This window comes from Harpegnathos saltator, unplaced genomic scaffold (genome assembly GCF_003227715.2).
Source record: "Harpegnathos saltator strain DR-91 unplaced genomic scaffold, Hsal_v8.6 scaffold536, whole genome shotgun sequence".
Classification (NCBI taxonomy): Eukaryota; Metazoa; Arthropoda; class Insecta; order Hymenoptera; family Formicidae; genus Harpegnathos; species Harpegnathos saltator.
In genome coordinates, this window is record NW_020230356.1 from 442,849 (window position 1) to 459,424 (window position 16,576).

General features: G+C 44.4%; 1 protein-coding gene across 1 annotated transcript in view; it reads right to left on the reverse strand.

Annotated features, from left to right (window-relative positions):
- LOC105187964 (uncharacterized) overlaps positions 1 to 16,576 on the reverse strand; it is a 124,276-nt gene that overhangs the window by 103,995 nt on the left and 3,705 nt on the right. The gene's annotated exons all lie outside the window — the stretch shown is intronic.

Here is a 16,576-nt window from a genome sequence, read left to right on the forward strand (position 1 = left end):
GAGCCATGATGTCGCCAAAATCGAGACGCCAAAACAAAGGACGCCAACACGTCGAGCAGCGATACATCACGTATTTTGAGGTGCGTAAAACCATTTATCATGCAAGATGTAATGTTTATGATTTTAATAGACATGTGACAAAGTTTTCGGGAATAAATATTTATTAATAAATAATAAATAATATTATAACATAGAGTAACTGTTATTGCGACTTTAAGTGAGATTTGGGGCATCAAAAGTCGCGTAACCTTCAAAACAACACGTACACAAACACACACAATATAAGTATATATATACAACTATTATAACAGACTAAATGTGATAACAGTCTTGGACGTGTTAGGTTACACATCGGGTTCTCTCTGTAGTAAGTTGTATATTTTTAATTATTTAAAATTTATTAGAATATATGTGAGAGAACATATTACTTGCTTTTCACAAACGTTATTATTGTGCTGAGATTATTATGTGCAATGAATAATATCATGAAATTTAAAGCCTGATCATTTCGTGATTATTTATTGTATTTAAAGAAGAAATACGCATTTGCATTTCTTATTCTTGATATCTTTGTATGTGTGCATTAAATATCTCCCTATTATAGATTCATTTAAACCGAGCATACTCTCTCTATCATTAATACGAAATTATTTTCTATTTCAGACCTGGTAGAACTTGCGACCACACTCGAAGGCAGCTACAGTTCCGGCCGATGCAGTCGCAGCACCGGAGGATCCGGTTCGGGCCAAGCAGACTCGGCTCGAAGGTAAGTTCTGCCGATTTTCTTCATACTCCTCTAGGTAGTATAATTAATCCTTTGTGGTAAAAAGCTGAGATATAGATGTCGGAATAAAAATCTTTAGATTGAAAATATTAAGATCAAAAATAAACAGAGTAATCATCACAAAGTAATAACATACTCTTCCTCCTTGCTTTTGTTTGTTAAGTAAAACATTTAAGTCTAATCAACAAAATTATGTTTTGCGTTTCAGATTTGAAAGCAGAATGTGGCCGGCTCTGAGTTGGCGATGGTTCGGTGAGTACAGAAAGTAGGCCTACCCAAAAATGGATAGGTCATGAGCAAAAAAGCGTTTAAGGTGATTGGTGTTTATTAAAATCGTCGAAATCAATGCAATTTACTTTGGATTGTAGATTCTTGCATATATATATTTAAAATATATTGCTCAAAACAATTAGGAGATCAATTCTCTCTCTTGAAACGTATCCTTTAGTCAATATTTAAAGTTCCAAATAAATTTAAATAAAGTTTTCTTTCCAATATAGTTACTCTTAATTTTTACTGAGCTTTGGTACATACACATTTTGTGTGTGTGTGTGTGTGTAAAACTGTATAGATATTTTTGTCCTCGTTATATGTCGTTCAAATTATAAACACAAGCTATAAACACATTCAACGGAACTTTTCATTCATGATCTCCTAATTGTCTTTGGGTAGTGTATATTGTACACAGGCGCATTGAAATTGCGCCATCACTCGCGGAATTCATCTACTTCGCTCGTATTAATAGATTTCGTGATCGTCGTTAATTTTCGAATTACTCGTAATTACGCGCACATTTTGCTTACATTTCGATCGTTTTCGTTCCTTAACAAATTAATTCAAATGCGTTAATTTTGCGTTAGATCGTTGGAATTTTAAGTTTTTGATCGATTACGTAATGACACGCGAAGATGATACCGATGAGTATTAATAGTCTCGCGTGTGAAAAAGCAATAAACCGAGATTGAGAAATGATTCTTTTTGATATACTTTGTTGATTTGCGATCACATTTTCTCATGAGATAGACGTTTCGGGCAATTCCAATTACATTTTATTCGCATATGTGTCGGTAAATTTTTTTATCGTGTTTTTTATTTCTTGATATTTTTATACTTATGCGCGTATTCGCGATTACATTTTTGAAAGATCACGGAATTCATCGTATGATATTCACGGAATATTCTGAAAGAGAACTTTGGCAAAATATTGCGGAGTAATCTTCGCAAAAATGTTGCGGAGTAATCTTCGCAAAAATGTTGCGGAGTGGTCTTCGCTAAAATGTTGCGGAGCAATCTTCGCATAAATATTGCGAAGTTTTGGGTGTGAGAATTTTACGCTACTACATCTACGTGTTGCGTTGACGCGTTTCGCGATCGGTTTGATTCACATTTATTTTTCATTTATTTCAATCGCGAGTTTTCACTTCACAGGCTCTCTTGATCAGTATTTATTACGTGTTATTCGCGTCGCGAATGTATGTTGAAATGACTATATAACCCGACATTCGTAATTTCGGTAAAATTATTTGTACATTTCATGTGTAATATGTGAAAGATTATAATTTTCACGAGTTGGAGCCTCGTGTTTTAAGCATATACGACCGCTGGTGACGCAGAATATTTTCCTTTTTTCCGTTTTCTCGTTCCGGTTACATTCCGGTTACGAAAACGTTGCAATTCGGCTTGATTTTAAATCCCGAGATTTGTTACGCGATTCGTAACTTCTAAGTATTTTCGCGCACCGGCGCAACTTATCGTATACATTTTCCGGTAAATCGTAAATCGCCGTTAAAATTATCGTGCTCGCGAGTGTAATAAAATGAATAAAGTGCTACGTGGGACGATGGCCGAATGTTTTGCTGCCTGGATATACTGGACGGATGCGGTTCAGGATGCATTTGGTGGCTTTCGTTGGTGAGCGTGGCTGAGCGTCGGTGAATGTCAACGCATAATGGTGAGTGTGAATTTTCAATGCTCACGAAGCATTTTACTACATATAGTGCATATGTAGACGTAAATTGCATTGATTTTTGACGAAATATAAAAGAGTAGTTGCGCGTTATTTTGTAAGAGACTGCATATATTTGAAAAATTTAATATTCATATTGAATTATGATATATTTTTGATAATCACGTGGCCTCGCAAATTTTATAAACCAAACGACATATCACTTCGGGTGGGTGTATAAAACATGCAATATTCATGCTATACAATTAGCCAATTACCGCGACTTTAGTACTCCCGTTGTGACCAATTAAGGGGGGATCCTCACGTAGAGGGTCGAAAAAATCGATTTTTTTTTCGCTAAATCGCTATTTTTCAATCGGTAGAATGAAAATCGCTAAAAGAACACCCTTATTTTTAGATTTTTGCGTGAGGATCCCCCCTTAAACTGTTAAAGCGTTACATGATGGTTCCGAAACATCTCATGTCGTATGTCTCTTTGTGTCGGATACCAGTTCTGACATTAACGTAAAATTGCGCATTTTGATATAGATGAGAGGCGATGACGTCATGCCTTATGTAGGTTTATAGAACACGAGTCTAAAGCGCGCGAACGTTGTAAGCCGTTTGAACGCGTTGCGTCAAGCTTCTAGCAAGTTAGTGGAATATCCAAAATGAAAATGTGTGTTGCAAAATATCGGCTGATCCTTGCGTCACGTTCATGCTCAACGTTAATCAACTGTTTTCTTTCGGCATTGCGTGCCTGTCGGCGCGTATCGCGATTGAGTCGAAGATAGACCGCGAGTCGAACAAAAGTAGACGACGTCATTGCACACGGGTCGAAGTCGCTTATTATAATTACATGACTAATCGCTCAGTTATTTGCAACGACAAACTCAACGAGTGCGCTTCTGGTCAGGCTTTTGCGATCGTAATCAGTAAATTACCTCATACAGACACATTCCTTCGTTTCGCAGCTCCCTCTTCTCGCAACTGTCGTAATGCGCGGCTCAACATTCATCGTAATTAAATGAATTATGACAGTAAATTATCGGCGATACCGCTCGTCGGTTGCAAATCAATGAGTCTGCCAGTTGATTCGATTTGAAGTTGATTTTGCGCTTCGAAGTAGGGCGCTTCGGGGCAGGTTGCTCGCGCTGACATTTTCATAGGATAACGAGCGTAAGCGTAAGCTCATTAAGAGACGAGGAACTAATTGCGCACGCGGAGAGAAGGTTACCGACATCTGAACCAACTCAGCAGGTCCGAACAGGCCGATGGGCACAGAAGTAGCGCGCCTAATGGCGGCAGCGCATGCATCAGAGGCAGGCGCGATTCGCGATGATTAATATGCAGTTAATGCAGTCGCGCCGCGACTGGAAAGAGGGAGAGGGAGCGAGAGAGCGATTGTCTTTTGTCCGTCTGATTATTGCAATTTGTCTAACAAAGTCGGGAGGATCCGTAGCGCGACCGAGTGTGCGTCTTTCGCGCGAGAGCCGCGGGCTTCTTTCCGTGACCCACCGTGACGCCGCCGAGAGAAGCGAACGTTCCCGCGTGCTCATTCTCCGCCAGTCGTCTGCCAGTCCGATTTGCGAACAAAAGAGCCCCGGATCGCGAACAATAAGGGAATTCTAGCGCGATTCCGCGCTTAGACTCGACTTCACGCCTCGGCGGGATCTCGCGGCGTATCGCTGGCACCCGTCGATCCGAAATCGGGGGAAAGTTATGGTAATGCTCTAACAGAGATGTTCCGCGGGTGCGAGAAATCCTCTTTTTAACGTTCGCTCGAGGCCGCGATCGTATATGAAATCTCGGCGACGTCGCTCCATCTACCTCGCCTACCTCTTCCTCCTCGAGAGAGCGGATATTCTGGAAAAATTTCTTACGCGATCTTTCACTTCCGTACAGAGAGCCGAAAATCGCGGCGATTTTCGAAAGAGGCCTTTTTACAACGCGTTCGCTCGCGAATCTTACGAGATTACGCTTCACCTTCTCCCGCAAGATCGAATACGCCGCGGATCGCGAACACACAGAGCGATCCGCGTAAAAGTCGGACGTAACAATCTTTCCCCTGGACGAGTTTATACACTACAGTTTTATATCGCTTTTATTTTCGCGAGGCGAAATATCGAATTACGCGCGCGAAACCGCGGCGTTGCAGCACGAACTTCTAGAAGAGCAGAATGGTGAAGGTGACGTGAGCGCGCGCGCGCGAGATACACGTCAGGTGACTGACAATTGCATCCATGAGAAAATGGAACAGCGACGGATACGACGGGGATGAATTGGGGGGAGTAACCGTATTATCCGCTTGCCATTCGAGAGTTTCTCGCTGAGAACTGTTTTTCCAGTGGCAAATGTGATCGATTTTTCATCCAATCGCGCGGTGCGATCCACGTGCGATATTTATGAACGTCGCGCATCTCGCGCCCGCTAAAATAAAAGAATCGAACGAATAAGCGACTAATGCGCAGTAATTGCTTTCAAGTACGCGCAACGCGCGCGCTCCACATACGCAGTTATTGCGGTGTATCCATCGTTCATATTCCGACGCGTATAAATACGGGGCGGGATACATGAAGATGTTATTTCAACCCTTGCGGTGCAAATATTGTATACCATTTCAGTCAGCTTCTCTTCCTCTCTCTCTCTCTCTGCCCTCCTCCTCTTCTACAATATTATCTATCGCGTACTACTCGCGCCGTTATTATTTGAGATCAATAGAGCCGGCGGCAATTTTATGTGCTCTTTACGTAATATACGTAATCTGCAGTTAATACGGTTGATCTCGCGGCGCGCGGGCAGAATTTATGTATATTTAAATATATTAAATGAAGTCGAAAGCCGTCGAAAGAGACCAGATTCGCGATGATGTCTTATCGCGCGAATCAAGGTTACCGTGGAAAATGGAGTTTAGCACGTTTGAAGAATGGCTACGAGAGCCCGTCCGAGCGAATTACGTATTCATGATCGTAGGAGTTGAGATATCATATTATGCAAACAATAGGTATTGGCTGCGCGAAATAAAATAAAATGCACGATGGATGATTCGACGTCGTCGTAAATATCAGTTCGCTGCCGCGACGCGGATCGGTATCTGGAATTCACCTCGGTGCATAAAGTTTCTCCCGGATCTCCCAATGGCGAATATATTTTGCTCCTACTTTATTCTTCTCCGGCAGTTCTTCAGTCGCGGAAAAGCGCGTTCCTGGCCCTTTCCTCTTGCGCGGCAACAAGCGGGTGGGAGGGAAGGAGCGAGCGAGCGAGCGAGAGAAAATGCGGTTGAAATCGTCACGCGCGAGAATCCGACGACTCGTTCGCGATAATTCTCACGACTTCATCGACTCACCGCGATAATTCGGCGGGAAAGGACGTTTCCTTCGGCGCAGCGTTGGCGCGTAAATTCGTTTTTCTAACCACGCGGAAGTTAGAAATTTAATTCGAATTAGCCGAGTGAAATGAAAGCGGGCGTTGGAGAACTTTTACGAGCCACGCGGAGTTTCGCACGCTCGGAAAGGATGGCTATGGTTTCGGACGTGACTCATCGTAACAAGGGTAGTTCCTTGATTCTCTTGAGTTTCGCGATCCCACCCTCCGCCCTTCGCGGAGGCAACACTCACCCCATCCGCTTTGCGCGAATCTACAATTCGCGTAATGCTTCGCCACCTGCGCGTCGATGCGCGTCGATACGCGGATCGCGCTATTTTCAATCCGCAGATCGATACCGCTCGCGCGCGTCTCTAGGCAACGCGAACACGAGGTTGCGCGAGTTTGCCCTTAACGAATTAAAATTTTAATAAAAAATGCAGGCTCCAATATATGGTTACGGCCACCGCATAAATTCATATCGCCGCCATCTATTTCGCTGATAACTGATTAATTAATTTTATTCTGTCTAAAAGAAACGTCGAAAAATCCGCTGATAGATCTCTTCTCATTAACGGCTTATCTGTTGCTTGATACACGTGCTTTATATCGGGGCGCTGCAAAATCCGCGATTAATTAAAAAGACATTGTTGCATTATATCTCGCGTGCGCGCGCGACGACAGGATCATTATGGATACAAGGGTTGCGCGGGTATCACCTGCCTTTAATGCGATCGTTATCGCTATTAATATCGCGTGTGCTTTGTAAATAATGGGCCATAATATCCGATGGATATTCGCTTACATATCGCCCAATGGCAGTATCGCATTTTGCGTTGTTTTGACACATCGCTAATAAAAGCTTTATAACCGTCGCTGCGTGCGTTACGCGCACGCGAAAGCCCGTTTATGACCCGTCGAATGGCGGGCCAGTGTCTCTTTTCGAGAAAGAATGTTCTGTACGTAGCAGTTCCCGAAGTTCCATCATCCCGGGCGGCTTCGCTTATACCGCCTTTCGGGGCTTCGCTGCGGTCTATACGCGCACACACACACACACACACACACACACACACACGTACGTGGAGCCGCATTTATGGCTCGCCCGGTTCTGCAGGCGTGGCGAGCGTCGATTAGAGAGCTCCGCTCTCCTGCCGTCGAAAAATTCCGATCGTTTGTGACAGTCGGGGGGATGTGATATCGAAGAGGGAAATACACGCAGCAAGGAATGAAAAAACGTGAAATACAATATCGCGAAATAAAATATACTGAATAACATTGTAATACGAGTCCGTTGCAATTACGCGTGGAGATACTTTATACGCGCGTGTTCTTCAAAACTTCCTTTTGCATACGTAAAATACGTTTCATTACTCTTTTGCGATTTTTCGACGAAATTTGTAACACGGTAATGCGTGACGATTGCATTTCGTCGGTTCGCGATGCATATGTAACACGGTGTGTCTGCGACATGTGCAGGCGCTTAGATTACAGCTTGTGTTTCAGCATCTATGCGGTGCTTGCGGTCGATTTGTGTATCTCCGATTCATCTGAAGGGATGGATGTCGCGCATTGTGTAATCGCGGGATAATGTACCGTGTCGAGAGATCGCGCATGATCCTGCTGTTTCGCGAGCCTGCACGGCCGATTTGAAATTCCTCCGGGCCTCTTTAGCTCGCCACCAGATATTTATTATGTCGCGACACGTCGCGTGCTCGTAAAAATAAGCACTGCGCTGTGCACGTGTCACAGATGACCGAGAAAGATTGTCACTAAATTCCATCGCTTGTTCCGAACGATTTTTCGATTCCGGCGATTTTGCATTTTACGCACGGGGGTGGGGCTACCGTGAGAGACTCGACGAGATATGAGTTTACTATCTCTTTCACGAGATTTCTCGTCGGCAAGTTGTCGAGCTACTTTCCCGTTACTATTATTGGCCACTCTTCCGAGTATCTAATACTTCCTAGAATAGTCGCCACGGACGCGAGCGGGCAAGAACACAAAATCCATGGCGCTTTAATTGTACTTGCGACGACATAAATCATACGGGTCGGAAAAGCGGCGGACGGTTTAATTTTCTCCCTGGCGCCCCGCTCTATCGGTCCGGTGCAAAATAGTTGGCGTAACAAACGCCCCGCTTCAAAATGCCGAACGAACGCGTTGTCATTTTTTACCGCTGAATAATTACTATACGTTTGAATAATGTGCACACGCGTGCGCGCGTGATCGAAAACGCAAATAAAAAACGCTCGCTACGCTGCGCGCAGTCGTGATTTCTGTTATTTGAGAGCGGTATTCATCGAGTCGCACCGATGCAATTCATTGCGTATCGCATGCGATACGCTGCCATTGACGAATAAAACCGCGAAGGAAGAGGAGAAGCGCCTCGATGTTTGAGAGTATAATTCTTTCCTGGCGTTTTTAAACGGAATCGCGTCAACAATACGTTACACACATATACACACACACACGTAGCTCGGATATGTGACGGTGACAAGAAAACGAATCAATAATTCCGTCGTTATGCGACGTCCTCGATATCAAAACTATGCGAACGTGTCGTTGCACACGTTGATGAAACGCAATGCGACTGTCGCGAGCGTAATCTCGAATGATTGTACCGCGTGTAAACAATGAGAACGGCTGAAAAGGGACTTCTTAATTAATCTCTTACCGCGAGCTCTCATGTTATTCATGCGTTTTGATACGTTTTACGGGGAAGCGGCGGCGTGTTATCGTTGAAATTAATCGCCATAAACTCGGTAGCTTTAATTCATAAATTATGCCACTCGCGACGGAACTGCGCGAGCACAATTTATGCTAAATGGATAATCCGTGCGCGCGTGCAGGACGGGAGTCGTATATAAATTTTCCTGATGAGAATATCGCGCTCTTTTCTAGAGCTATATGCTAGTCGATAACGAAAAGGGGTCGCGGAGGAGAGATTTCGGGCGCGGGGCTCGGTATATTTATTTAATTTCTTCACTTTACGCGCAATATACACGGGGATATGTGACTAATGGCGAGCGTGGTGAAGCGGAAAGCAGCGATACAGACGATCGTGTGCGTTAATTGTCACATGTGAATGCTCACAATGTAATGGTGGCACCACTTTGACATAGTTTACCACGCGATGTGTAGCTGGTCTGATGATCTAGCGAGAGAGCGGATGCGCGAGAGTGCGCATTCTCTACGTTATTCTTTCCGCCGTTATTTCCCTCCATCAGTGTAGGCTCTATTATCTGAGCAGCAGATGTCTCGTTTAAAACTCCGCTTTATTCGAGCACGGTTTAATATTCCGCGAGGACGACCGTAATCGCGCCGGAAACAGTTGTCCCCGATCTGTCTTATTTTGCCGCAGAATCGTCCATTCGAGCCGGGCACGCGCTAAATTTTGGCCACGAGAAACCAATATCGCCTAACAGCTTTGCGCGGAGTGTTCCAATTCTTTTTTTTTTTTTACCGTGTACCTATATACATCACGAAATGTATACCCAAATCGAGAGCCGCTCTCGAAAAAAATTGTTGCGGCCTCGGACGCACTATTTTTTCCCTCTTTAGTCTCTTATGGAAATAAAATAATTTGCTGAAAGATTGCTTTGGCAGACAAGATTGGAAAATAGTATTCGTATAAGATAGCCGGGCGTGTTGCAACGGAGCCAACATTTGGTTGATCTATAATTTTTAAGCATTCGCCAAGAATCTGTCGTTTAATTTTCAGTCATTACTCGTAAATAATACTGAATAGTTATGCAATACGATTCGTAATATTTGGAAACTTTGGAATTTTTTCTAACGATATTAATAACAAGATTAATCACAGTGAGGTAAATGCTAGCATAAAGCTGAAGTTGACTTTTTTTCGTTCCGGAATAGTAATAAGCTCTCGCATACTTACAAAGTTAAAATATATAACGAAGTTGTGTGAATTGGAGCAGCTTATAAAAGTTAAATTACAATTTACTTTGCATTAAAATCAGAAAAATTATATTTTCTACTTTGCGATTCGTTTTATTTCTTTCCGATTTGCTTCGAAACGAAATCGAAATCGCGCTTTCAACCATAGATTTGTATGCAACTTTGAAGAATGTCGATTGATTCTTCAATATGTTACTAAATGTCGAAATTGGTCTACAACATGCAGAGAAATGCTTATTCCCTCCGTCGGGAGCGGGACAATTTTAGTTTTTGAGTATATACGTATTTTGTCCCACGTCTCTACGAGTTTTCTACGCGTAGATATCGACGAGCGGCGAATCCGATGAGCGAATTTGATAGGCACTGAGATGTTGCGCGTTGTTCCCTTTTGCTTGAACGCGCCGCTGTTTTCGAAGCGAAAGAGATGTCAAGTCCGTTACTACTATGTGTTACGCGCGTATTATTGGTCGCTGGCAAAGGACTGCAACGTCTCTGCACACTTCAAACTTCAAACGTGCGCGTCTCAACGCGAAGAATGACGTGAATGAAGGTGAAACAAACGTCACTCTTCTTGACATTGTACGCGGTGCGCGTTTGCGCTCGTTGTCAGACATATGTTCTCGTCATGACATGTTGGCGCGTGTAATCACGTCATATTTTATATATTTGTCGTTGTAGAAAAATGTCAATATTTATTTAGATACATTTCGGTAGAAGTTGATGAACGTGTTTGTTATAAAAGTACGAAGTTTCGTTTGACGCGTTTAACGTTTGAAAAATTTCACGCTGAGGTTTCCGTGTAATTCTTTACTTTTCGTGATTTCGAGAGCAGAAGCACAGAGCATCGCACACTCACTCGTCGAACAACACGCGAGAAAATCACTCTTGAGTAATGGTTGCGAACATTCGGCCAAAAATTGGCTGCCGATGACGGTCGCGAGTTATCATTCCGCTGTAATCCAATTCTGAGCCAACACTGATTGCCACTGAGAGTCGATATAAAAAAATCCGACACCTAGTGGTAATGGTCCGACCCACAAGGCTGAACGTAAAATCGTACATAAACGTAACAAGGCTAAACGCGTAAAATCGTCGTATTGATAGAAGCACCGGTGTATTCGGATCTTCTTATCTTTCCGATTGTTTCATTTCCGAAAATGATCAAAGTTAATACAAAGAGAAACGAGCAACCATAAAACGCAGAGGTATTTAGTCCAAAGTGGAGATTTTTTAACAATTTCGTTATTATTTCGTACGTCTGTTTACGTCTCGTCTCGAGACGCGAGAAAATTTTATTACATACAGCATGCATTTGGCACGCGCGCGGAGCGAAACAACGTTTACGTTGTAGTCGAAGTACGAATAACACGGAAGTAGTCGGCAAGATGACAGTTTGCAAACAATGTTTATCGGCTTCTAGTTGCTTTCCGGAAAAGTTGCTGGGCTTGCAGCCACTCTGCGAAAAGTGCGCGAGCGTATTGCCTTCTCTCGTGTATCTCTCGCGAATGACGCAATGCAAGGCGCTCAAGGCTAACGTACATAATCGCGAGGGCAATGTAATCGCGCGGCTTTTAACGTAACTTTCGCATGACGAATAATTGAACTTTGATAGAGAGTGGTGGGGGCTTAGGCAACTTCTCGTCCACGGATTTCGCCGAAACTTTGTCGCGGTCCTTATTAAAGCTTTCGGTCGGCTACGACCGAAAACTGAGAAACTCGTTACGTCGTCGTCATCGCGCCAACAGCCTTCGATATAATATCTCGTCTCACGAATACGAAGGGAGAAATTCGAACGAATCCCTTCACCGAAGATCAAGTTTTCCACTCAGGGCAACCCGTAAGACATCGAATTCGCGACAATGGATAAGAGCGTGCAGAAATTTACTTTGTAATGTGCTATTCCATGATAGAATGCTCCCCTTCAGCCGGCAGTCCCCAATTTTGAGTCGCGTAAAAATGTTTACAAGTAACACGCCAGCATTTACGCAATAACACACACACACACACACACACGCATAGTGTACTGTCGTTACCGCATTCCACCCATGTATATATGTAACGAACGCCGCGTATATACGTGGTGATGTACAGGATGCTTGAGCAGCTTATGCTGATCAAAGGACGCCAGAGCGAACGATGGAGATGCTCGTTAAGCTCTCCTTATCGCGCGAAAGGCTCTTTGACGTGCTGCGAGCGTAACTACGAAAGGAGAAGCCGTGAACTCCTCTTTAATTCCCCTGCGTGGTTTCGTTTTTACCGGTGTTATCTTCGCGATTATATCGTGGCTATCGACGATGGTAGCCGCAACAAGGACTCTCGAAACATTGATTTCGTACTCGAGCGCCTTCGGAGACGCGAGGCGAGGATCGACGTGTACAAAGACGCGGTTTGTACGCGGTTACGATCGTCGTCGCAAGGAGAAGAAGACGTAAGAGGAACACGCGGCTTGATATTGCGTGCAAAACGTCGCCGGCCAATTGTCCATTTGCCAGCGCCAAACACGTCGCTGTTTTGCATCCAGCAACAAGTCCGTCGGCGTTTTTGAAGACACCGGGGACGAAAGTTACGCGTAGCTTTGGGCGTTTTTGAACCGAGGCCAACGACGCACGGAATATACCTTTTGTGTCACTGCGCGCAAAACGGCCGTTTCCGCGGTCGCGCGAACTTTTGCAAGACCGATCGGCCGTAACGAGGAAATAATTGCCGTGAGCGGGCGTGACGAAAATATCGAGAGCCGCGCGTAATGCAAACAACAAACCCGTCGGTTTCACATTGTCCCACCTGTTCCGGTCTTCGTGATTCAATTGACGGGGGAAATTCGTCGATAGTAACAATCATTCATTATTGAGCTGATTATTATCCGTTTGTTTCATATTCTCGCGTTCACCGTTAATTTTTGACATCCGATGCTACGCGAGCTACGAGAATATTCGGATACCATTTAAACGACGAAATGTCAAGCACTCGCGCGAAATTTCATTACTTTGTAATCGCTGAATTGTGCGATCGTTCGTTTTTATCTAAATGGGCACGAATTATTGTTTATTTTCGTTAATCCCGGCCAACGGCAGCGAACATTACGGAATTAAATTGCACGTTCGTATCGATCGTGTCTAAAGTGATGAAATGCAAACAAGCGGCTTTTGGTTTGTGAGCGACGTACCACAGTGGCCAAATACCGCGAGAATGTAATCAAGACACGCGAATCCGGGTTAAAGAAGACGAAGGCGAAGGGAGATCGCGGGAGAGAGAGAGAGAGAGAGAGAGAGAGAGAGAGAGAGAGAGAGAGAGAGAGAGAGAGAGAGATGAACGGTGGCGTTCGTTGCAACTGCGACGACACCGTTGCATTTTCGCGATGGCGCGTCGCTAATCTCCTTGGCTGAAAACCCGTCGTAAAAACCGGGCGAGCAGGTCCTTCCGGTGCACGCGGCAATCCCGCTGCCGAAAATTACAAGGCTGTCCTTGCTCTCTTTCTCGCTCGCAATCAGCTCTTCGCCGACTTTCGTTATAATTATTCGCCGCCGAGTCTCACCGCACAGCGAGCTGGAATCGCGAGATCGCCGAAAGCATCGGTCCGTTTCCGCTTCGCGCGGAGTCATTATCGGTGCAGGTAGTTCCCGATGGTCGCAAACTCCCGAGAGCCCATCGCATCGCGTAAGTCGAATTCCCGGGTAACGAGAGAGCGGATATTCTATGCGCGGCTCTGAAGTGGCCGCTGGCCGGAAAGATGCCTTTGGTTTTTCAACGAAATAAAATATATACTAACCGAGGTTAAAACATTGATATAATTCGCGTAACCGAATTGGAGTATTAAATTAAAATTACGATACTCGTCAATTTTTTGACGAGTATCGTAATTGCTGCAAGTTCGCGAGCATTTTAAGCAACAATGAGATGTGGACGGAGGGCGTCAACAATTGTGCGATCGAACGGTATTATCGTGAAATGTAGCTGCACGCTTTGGATGGAGGTTAATATCACCGATGTATACGTATGTAGGCTTCTATTCTTAGACTGACAGTTTGACGGATTATTATCGACACGTGTATCTGTGAGGAGCAGTGCGATTTGCACGACTAAATACCGGGAACGCTACTCTCTCCCTCTTTCTCTCTATTTATTTCTATCTATTTATCTATCTATTTCTATCTCCCTTTATCTCTATCTTTCTATCTCTGTGTCCGATCTCTTGGTGAATTCTCACGCAGCAGGCTGGTGCGCGCGCACGTTTGTTCTACCGCGTGTATGAATCCCCTGCTGACGAGAATTCTCTCGTTTCTTGCGGCGTTTCTTGCGAGAGTCACACGTAGCGGAAGTACCGCGTGCGTGTCAGTTTCCGCTTTGTACGTCTTTACACGCGGAGCGGCGTGTATGACGTCACATGGCCGGAAGGGAAGACGGCAATTCGTTTGAAACTTGCGCATCAGCGATTATACTGGCCGCTGCGCAATGTTCATACATTGATTATTTACGTATGCAGATATGCCCGGGGAGAGTGGCGTGTTATATTTTAATTAAGTTGTCGGAACTTTCCCCCGCGCTCTGACGATCTTACATCGCCGGGAGTAGATAGGGTTATTTAATTATTCGCGCGATTCATTTCACTCGGCTGGATATCACTCCGCGGGATATCATCGGTTTATCAGCGTGCCAGATTCATTAGGCTAGTAGCGGTATAAATTTATAAGATCGTTATCAAGATTTGCATTTAGACGGCAGGCTAATCTTCAGAATATAGTAGTTGTCACTCGAGTGTATTAATTATTTCTTTTTTATATATAGAAAACATAGCATTTTCTACTTTGATCCCAGTTGCCGAAATTTGTCGATGAAAAATATCGTGAGAAACGCGCTTTGTACATTTTGTACAAATTTGGTGAACGTGCGAGAGGGAGAAGCATTCTTTCTCGGATATATTCACGTTCATTCCACGTCGGATATTTCCGGCGTTAACGTGGCAAAATATGATCGATAACGTCGAGAATGATAAAATATTCGCTGTGCGCGATTTTATTGCCGGCCGGACGGGCTGCTCGCGATGGAGAGATTAATTGTACCGGGAGCTTCGTGTAATGATCTCCCAATAGGAGACAATAAATTATATCTTTTCTCGGCGCGGGCGCACATTGAAATATTTATCTCGTGGGAAAACGTGAACGCGGCGCGCGGGAGCAGTTGCATCCCGTTCTCAGATTGAAATTTAAAGCGGTTGTAGGTCAAAAGATCACACACATGCCCCCCCGCCCCCTCCGTCGTAATAACAAGATTCTCTCGCGAAAGCCGACGAACGGCTGTGAGAGACTGTGTGTGCGCCGGAGGTTTGTCTTAAACGTGCGTGATTTTCATAAACTTTACGAGAGGAGAGCTTGCGAGCTTTTAAGCCGAAAGTCTCTAAGTTTACGTAAGACTTCTGAGGATTGACAATGCCGGGAAAGAGCTTCTAGGTAGCGGAGAGATCTGCTCGGTGTTTTTCTTACGCTCGCGAATCTATTCAGTCCGGCCCGCGGCGAAAGGTCGCGCTTTATAATTCATAAAAGTTGAAGGTTAATGTTTGTTAAATCTCATCGAACGGCTGCCAGATATCTGACATTTAAATGACACGGAGGTGTTTGCTGTTTCTTCGCGGCGGCATATGAGAACGATCGTGTGACGTTATTAGAGGACACGCTGTCCTGAAGTTACGCGCGTCCGTTGCGTAACTTTGCGTAATTTTGCAACGAGACAATCAGCGAATTGACGAATGACATAATTATTTGTGGGAAGCGAAATATATATTTCTCTCTCTCTCTCTCTCTCTCTCTCTCTCTCTTTGCCCCAAGACATCTCTTGCAATTTATTGTAGGGTATTGTAGGATCAATACCTCGCGCCGTTGAAGTAAATTTAATTATCTTACGAGGATCCGCGCGCGGCAGAAGCAGAAATCTCTTCAAAGTTTGAAGGGTCGACAGAACGGATATTGGAAGGCTAGAGGCTCGCTCGAACGGCTAGGAATCGTAAGAAAATGCATTGAAAGCGAAAACAGAGTTTTCCACAGCGGACCACTTCGGGAAGGGGGGAAATTAACTGCCATGAACCTGAGCGACGTCTCGATATTCCGTTAAATCACAGGAACAATGGAGCTTTACAATTATTCAAGCGTCTTCCACGCGCCGCGTACCTGTATTTAGCTTCTGCGCATCTTTTTTAATTATCGCGACGTAACGCCGTGCGCTTTGTAGTGACGAGTTTTACTTCGCTGGCGAACGAGACGAGCAATTGCATTGAAAGTTAACGCCGTATGTAAATCACGAGTACCTTAGCTTGCGCGATAAGATGCGGAAACTTTCGTCATACTTGTATTATTAAATATTTTTGAAAGACCGCGGAATACGACGTCGCGTATAAATACAAGTGGGTACAATAAGGGCGAGAGCGTGCTTTTGACGTCGGAACTTTTCATATTAGCAAAAGGCGCAGGGCGTTATCAGGCGTACCATCCTGTGGAGAGATAGTTATGTGCATCGTAGGCAATGTAAATTAAAGTTCTCAGGCATCGCTTGTAATTACTGTTTTGCCGGAGTTTCGG